This window comes from Squalius cephalus (assembly GCF_949319135.1).
Source record: "Squalius cephalus genome assembly, chromosome: 24".
Lineage (NCBI taxonomy): Eukaryota > Metazoa > Chordata > Actinopteri > Cypriniformes > Leuciscidae > Squalius > Squalius cephalus.
The window spans coordinates 26,190,502-26,199,256 of NC_137145.1; the positions used below are offsets into that span (position 1 = coordinate 26,190,502).

General features: G+C 39.4%; 1 protein-coding gene across 2 annotated transcripts in view; it reads right to left on the reverse strand.

The window, feature by feature from the left end:
* The window catches only part of tmem150c (transmembrane protein 150C), a 25,960-nt gene extending 17,218 nt beyond the window's left edge, over positions 1-8,742 (reverse strand). Inside the window, exon 1 of one of the 2 annotated variants that reach the window (XM_079862146.1) lies at positions 8,629-8,742. The gene's annotated coding sequence lies outside the window, so the exon portion shown is untranslated. The remainder of the gene's footprint in view (positions 1-8,628) is intronic. The other variant, XM_079862147.1, reaches the window with a different exon arrangement.
* Positions 8,743-8,755: the final 13 nt, after the last annotated feature.

Consider the following 8,755-nt stretch of genomic DNA (forward strand, 5'->3'; position numbering starts at 1 on the left):
ACAGGTTATGTGAGTGTATTAAAACACGACACGAGCACAGGTTATGTGAGTGTATTAAAACACGACACAAGCACAGGTTATATGAGTATACTAAAACACGACACGAGCACAGGTTATATGAGTATACTAAAACACGGCACAGGTTATATGAGTATACTAAAACACGACACGAGCACAGGTTATGAGTATACTAAAACACGACACGAGCACAGGTTATGTGAGTATATTAAAACATGGCATGAGCACAGGTTATGTGGGTATATTAAAACACGACACGAGCACAGGTTATGTGAGTATATTAAAACACGACACGAGCACAGGTTATATGAGTATACTAAAACACGACACGAGCACAGGTTATGTGAGTATATTAAAACACGACACGAGCACAGGTTATATGAGTATATTAAAACATGACACGAGCACAGGTTATATGAGTATACTAAAACACGACACGAGCACAGGTTATGTGAGTATATTAAAACACGACACGAGCACAGGTTATGTGAGTATACTAAAACACGACACGAGCACAGGTTATGTGAGTATATTAAAACATGGCATGAGCACAGGTTATGTGGGTATATTAAAACACGACACGAGCACAGGTTATATGAGTATATTAAAACACGACACGAGCACAGGTTATGTGAGTGTATTAAAACACGACACGAGCACAGGTTATGTGAGTGTATTAAAACACGACACGAGCACAGGTTATGTGAGTGTATTAAAACACGACACGAGCACAGGTTATGTGAGTGTATTAAAACACGACACGAGCACAGGTTATGTGAGTATACTAAAACACGACACGAGCACAGGTTATGTGAGTATACTAAAACACGACACGAGCACAGGTTATGTGAGTATATTAAAACACGACACGAGCACAGGTTATATGAGTAGACTAAAACACGACACGAGCACAGGTTATATGAGTATACTAAAACACGACACGAGCACAGGTTATGAGTATACTAAAACACGACACGAGCACAGGTTATGTGAGTATATTAAAACATGGCATGAGCACAGGTTATGTGGGTATATTAAAACACGACACGAGCACAGGTTATGTGAGTATATTAAAACACGACACGAGCACAGGTTATATGAGTATATTAAAACACGACACGAGCACAGGTTATGTGAGTATTAAAACACGACATGAGCACAGGTTATGTGAGTATACTAAAACACGACACGAGCACAGGTTATGTGAGTATATTAAAACACGACACGAGCACAGGTTATATGAGTATATTAAAACACGACACGAGCACAGGTTATGTGAGTATTAAAACACGACATGAGCACAGGTTATGTGAGTATACTAAAACACGACACGAGCACAGGTTATGTGAGTGTATTAAAACACGACACGAGCACAGGTTATGTGAGTGTATTAAAACACGACACGAGCACAGGTTATGTGAGTATACTAAAACACGACACGAGCACAGGTTATGTGAGTATACTAAAACACGACACGAGCACAGGTTATGTGAGTATATTAAAACACGACACGAGCACAGGTTATATGAGTAGACTAAAACACGACACGAGCACAGGTTATATGAGTATACTAAAACACGACACGAGCACAGGTTATGAGTATACTAAAACACGACACGAGCACAGGTTATGTGAGTATATTAAAACATGGCATGAGCACAGGTTATGTGGGTATATTAAAACACGACACGAGCACAGGTTATGTGAGTATATTAAAACACGACACGAGCACAGGTTATATGAGTATATTAAAACACGACACGAGCACAGGTTATGTGAGTATTAAAACACGACATGAGCACAGGTTATGTGAGTATACTAAAACACGGCACAAGCACAGGTTATGTGAGTGTATTAAAACACGACACGAGCACAGGTTATGTGAGTATACTAAAACACGACACGAGCACAGGTTATGTGAGTGTATTAAAACACGACACGAGCACAGGTTATGTGAGTATTAAAACACGACATGAGCACAGGTTATGTGAAACACGACACGAGCACAGGTTATGTGAGTATATTAAAACACGACACGAGCACAGGTTATGTGAGTATTAAAACACGACACGAGCACAGGTTATGTGGGTATATTAAAACACGACACGAGCACAGGTTATGTGAGTATTAAAACACGACACGAGCACAGGTTATGTGAGTATATTAAAACACGACACAAGCACAGGTAATATGAGTATACTAAAACATGGCACGAGCACAGGTTATATGAGTATATTAAAACATGGCACGATCACAGGTTATGTGGGTATACTAAAACATGGCACGAGCACAGGTTATGTGAGTATATTAAAACATGGCACGAGCACAGGTTATGTGAGTATATTAAAACACGACACGAGCACAGGTTATGTGAGTATATTAAAACACGGCACAAGCACAGGTTATATGAGTATATTAAAACATGGCACGATCACAGGTTATGTGGGTATACTAAAACACGACACGAGCATAGGTTATGTGGGTATATTAAAACACGACACGAGCACAGGTTATGTGGGTATATTAAAACACGACACAAGCACAGGTTATGTGAGTATACTAAAACACGACACGAGCACAGGTTATGTGAGTATATTAAAACACGGCACGAGCACAGGTTATGTGAGTATATTAAAACACGACACGAGCACAGGTTATATGAGTAGACTAAAACACGACACGAGCACAGGTTATATGAGTATACTAAAACACGACACGAGCACAGGTTATGAGTATACTAAAACACGACACGAGCACAGGTTATGTGAGTATATTAAAACATGGCATGAGCACAGGTTATGTGGGTATATTAAAACACGACACGAGCACAGGTTATGTGAGTATATTAAAACACGACACGAGCACAGGTTATATGAGTATATTAAAACACGACACGAGCACAGGTTATGTGAGTATTAAAACACGACATGAGCACAGGTTATGTGAGTATACTAAAACACGACACGAGCACAGGTTATGTGAGTATATTAAAACACGACACGAGCACAGGTTATATGAGTATATTAAAACACGACACGAGCACAGGTTATGTGAGTATTAAAACACGACATGAGCACAGGTTATGTGAGTATACTAAAACACGACACGAGCACAGGTTATGTGAGTGTATTAAAACACGACACGAGCACAGGTTATGTGAGTGTATTAAAACACGACACGAGCACAGGTTATGTGAGTATACTAAAACACGACACGAGCACAGGTTATGTGAGTATACTAAAACACGACACGAGCACAGGTTATGTGAGTATATTAAAACACGACACGAGCACAGGTTATATGAGTAGACTAAAACACGACACGAGCACAGGTTATATGAGTATACTAAAACACGACACGAGCACAGGTTATGAGTATACTAAAACACGACACGAGCACAGGTTATGTGAGTATATTAAAACATGGCATGAGCACAGGTTATGTGGGTATATTAAAACACGACACGAGCACAGGTTATGTGAGTATATTAAAACACGACACGAGCACAGGTTATATGAGTATATTAAAACACGACACGAGCACAGGTTATGTGAGTATTAAAACACGACATGAGCACAGGTTATGTGAGTATACTAAAACACGGCACAAGCACAGGTTATGTGAGTGTATTAAAACACGACACGAGCACAGGTTATGTGAGTATACTAAAACACGACACGAGCACAGGTTATGTGAGTGTATTAAAACACGACACGAGCACAGGTTATGTGAGTATTAAAACACGACATGAGCACAGGTTATGTGAAACACGACACGAGCACAGGTTATGTGAGTATATTAAAACACGACACGAGCACAGGTTATGTGAGTATTAAAACACGACACGAGCACAGGTTATGTGGGTATATTAAAACACGACACGAGCACAGGTTATATGAGTATATTAAAACACGGCACAAGCACAGGTTATGTGAGTATATTAAAACACGACACAAGCACAGGTAATATGAGTATACTAAAACATGGCACGAGCACAGGTTATATGAGTATATTAAAACATGGCACGATCACAGGTTATGTGGGTATACTAAAACATGGCACGAGCACAGGTTATGTGAGTATATTAAAACATGGCACGAGCACAGGTTATGTGAGTATATTAAAACACGACACGAGCACAGGTTATGTGAGTATATTAAAACACGGCACAAGCACAGGTTATATGAGTATATTAAAACATGGCACGATCACAGGTTATGTGGGTATATTAAAACACGGCACGAGCATAGGTTATGTGGGTATATTAAAACACGACACGAGCACAGGTTATGTGGGTATATTAAAACACGACACAAGCACAGGTTATGTGAGTATACTAAAACACGACACGAGCACAGGTTATGTGAGTATATTAAAACACGGCACGAGCACAGGTTATGTGAGTATATTAAAACACGGCACAAGCACAGGTTATATGAGTATACTAAAACACGACACGAGCACAGGTTATGTGGGTATATTAAAACATGGCATGAGCACAGGTTATGTGAGCACAGGTTATGTGAGTATATTAAAACATGGCACGAGCACAGGTTATGTGAGTATATTAAAACACGGCACAAGCACAGGTTATGCGAGTATATTAAAACACGACACAAGCACAGGTTATGTGAGTATACTAAAACACGACACGAGCACAGGTTATATGAGTATACTAAAACATGTTATGAGCACAGGTTATGTGAGTATATTAAAACACGACACGAGCACAGGTTATATGAGTATATTAAAACATGTTATGAGCACAGGTTATGTGAGTATATTAAAACACGGCACAAGCACAGGTTATGTGAATATATTAAAACACGACACAAGCACAGGTTATGTGAGTATACTAAAACATGTTATGAGCACAGGTTATGTGAGTATATTAAAACACGACACAAGCACAGGTTATGTGAGTATATTAAAACATGGCATGAGCACAGGTTATGTGGGTATATTAAAACACGACACAAGCACAGGTTATGTGAGTATATTAAAACACGACACGAGCACAGGTTATATGAGTATACTAAAACACGACACGAGCACAGGTTATATGAGTATATTAAAACACGACACGAGCACAGGTTATATGAGTATACTAAAACACGACACGAGCACAGGTTATGTGAGTATATTAAAACACGACACGAGCACAGGTTATGTGAGTGTATTAAAACACGACACGAGCACAGGTTATGTGAGTGTATTAAAACACGACACGAGCACAGGTTATATGAGTATACTAAAACACGACACGAGCACAGGTTATATGAGTATACTAAAACACGACACGAGCACAGGTTATGTGAGTATATTAAAACACGACACGAGCACAGGTTATATGAGTAGACTAAAACACGACACGAGCACAGGTTATATGAGTATACTAAAACACGACACGAGCACAGGTTATATGAGTATACTAAAACACGACACGAGCACAGGTTATGTGAGTATATTAAAACACGACACGAGCACAGGTTATGTGAGTATATTAAAACACGACACGAGCACAGGTTATGTGGGTATATTAAAACACGGCACGAGCACAGGTTATGTGGGTATATTAAAACACGACACGAGCACAGGTTATGTGGGTATATTAAAACACGGCACAAGCACAGGTTATGTGAGTATACTAAAACACGACACGAGCACAGGTTATGTGAGTATATTAAAACACGACATGAGCACAGGTTATGTGAGTATATTAAAACACGACACGAGCACAGGTTATGTGGGTATATTAAAACACGGCACGAGCACAGGTTATGTGGGTATATTAAAACACGACACGAGCACAGGTTATGTGGGTATATTAAAACACGACACGAGCACAGGTTATATGAGTATATTAAAACACGACACGAGCACAGGTTATGTGGGTATATTAAAACACGGCACGAGGACAGGTTATGTGAGTATATTAAAACACGACACGAGCACAGGTTATGTGAGTGTATTAAAACACGACACGAGCACAGGTTATGTGAGTGTATTAAAACACGACACAAGCACAGGTTATATGAGTATACTAAAACACGACACGAGCACAGGTTATATGAGTATACTAAAACACGGCACAGGTTATATGAGTATACTAAAACACGACACGAGCACAGGTTATGAGTATACTAAAACACGACACGAGCACAGGTTATGTGAGTATATTAAAACATGGCATGAGCACAGGTTATGTGGGTATATTAAAACACGACACGAGCACAGGTTATGTGAGTATATTAAAACACGACACGAGCACAGGTTATATGAGTATACTAAAACACGACACGAGCACAGGTTATGTGAGTATATTAAAACACGACACGAGCACAGGTTATATGAGTATATTAAAACATGACACGAGCACAGGTTATATGAGTATACTAAAACACGACACGAGCACAGGTTATGTGAGTATATTAAAACACGACACGAGCACAGGTTATGTGAGTATACTAAAACACGACACGAGCACAGGTTATGTGAGTATATTAAAACATGGCATGAGCACAGGTTATGTGGGTATATTAAAACACGACACGAGCACAGGTTATATGAGTATATTAAAACACGACACGAGCACAGGTTATGTGAGTGTATTAAAACACGACACGAGCACAGGTTATGTGAGTGTATTAAAACACGACACGAGCACAGGTTATGTGAGTGTATTAAAACACGACACGAGCACAGGTTATGTGAGTGTATTAAAACACGACACGAGCACAGGTTATGTGAGTATACTAAAACACGACACGAGCACAGGTTATGTGAGTATACTAAAACACGACACGAGCACAGGTTATGTGAGTATATTAAAACACGACACGAGCACAGGTTATATGAGTAGACTAAAACACGACACGAGCACAGGTTATATGAGTATACTAAAACACGACACGAGCACAGGTTATGAGTATACTAAAACACGACACGAGCACAGGTTATGTGAGTATATTAAAACATGGCATGAGCACAGGTTATGTGGGTATATTAAAACACGACACGAGCACAGGTTATGTGAGTATATTAAAACACGACACGAGCACAGGTTATATGAGTATATTAAAACACGACACGAGCACAGGTTATGTGAGTATTAAAACACGACATGAGCACAGGTTATGTGAGTATACTAAAACACGACACGAGCACAGGTTATGTGAGTATATTAAAACACGACACGAGCACAGGTTATATGAGTATATTAAAACACGACACGAGCACAGGTTATGTGAGTATTAAAACACGACATGAGCACAGGTTATGTGAGTATACTAAAACACGACACGAGCACAGGTTATGTGAGTGTATTAAAACACGACACGAGCACAGGTTATGTGAGTGTATTAAAACACGACACGAGCACAGGTTATGTGAGTATACTAAAACACGACACGAGCACAGGTTATGTGAGTATACTAAAACACGACACGAGCACAGGTTATGTGAGTATATTAAAACACGACACGAGCACAGGTTATATGAGTAGACTAAAACACGACACGAGCACAGGTTATATGAGTATACTAAAACACGACACGAGCACAGGTTATGAGTATACTAAAACACGACACGAGCACAGGTTATGTGAGTATATTAAAACATGGCATGAGCACAGGTTATGTGGGTATATTAAAACACGACACGAGCACAGGTTATGTGAGTATATTAAAACACGACACGAGCACAGGTTATATGAGTATATTAAAACACGACACGAGCACAGGTTATGTGAGTATTAAAACACGACATGAGCACAGGTTATGTGAGTATACTAAAACACGGCACAAGCACAGGTTATGTGAGTGTATTAAAACACGACACGAGCACAGGTTATGTGAGTATACTAAAACACGACACGAGCACAGGTTATGTGAGTGTATTAAAACACGACACGAGCACAGGTTATGTGAGTATTAAAACACGACATGAGCACAGGTTATGTGAAACACGACACGAGCACAGGTTATGTGAGTATATTAAAACACGACACGAGCACAGGTTATGTGAGTATTAAAACACGACACGAGCACAGGTTATGTGGGTATATTAAAACACGACACGAGCACAGGTTATGTGAGTATTAAAACACGACACGAGCACAGGTTATGTAGGTATATTAAAACATGTTACGAGCACAGGTTATGTGAGTATATTAAAACACGACACGAGCACAGGTTATGTGAGTATATTAAAACACGACACGAGCACAGGTTATGTGAGTATATTAAAACACGACACGAGCACAGGTTATGTGAGTATATTAAAACACGACACGAGCACAGGTTATGTGAGTATATTAAAACACGACACGAGCACAGGTCATGTCAAAACACGCGCACCTGCAGGTGCAAATCAACAAACAAACCATCAACATTCCGCTCTATGTAACACATGCAGGCAAGAACACTTACATGTTTGAAACGGTGTAAAATACTAAACCTTAGTCTGACTTTTTCTTTTACTCCCATTCACCATATACCAACATAAATAATCAGATGTATGAAAATGAAACTGAAAATGAGAGTTGCACTACTCCATAAGATCTGTAATAAACAGAATCACTTATGAGACACACAGTTTAATTTTACTCACGTGTCTGTTGCTTGCCGTGTAGCTTTTGTTTTAGAAATAACGTAAAAATGACTTTTTTTGTCACTCCACTGACTGTGATTTTGTTCATCTTGAAGTTTAACTCCGCCCTCTGACGTCAAGGCCGCTT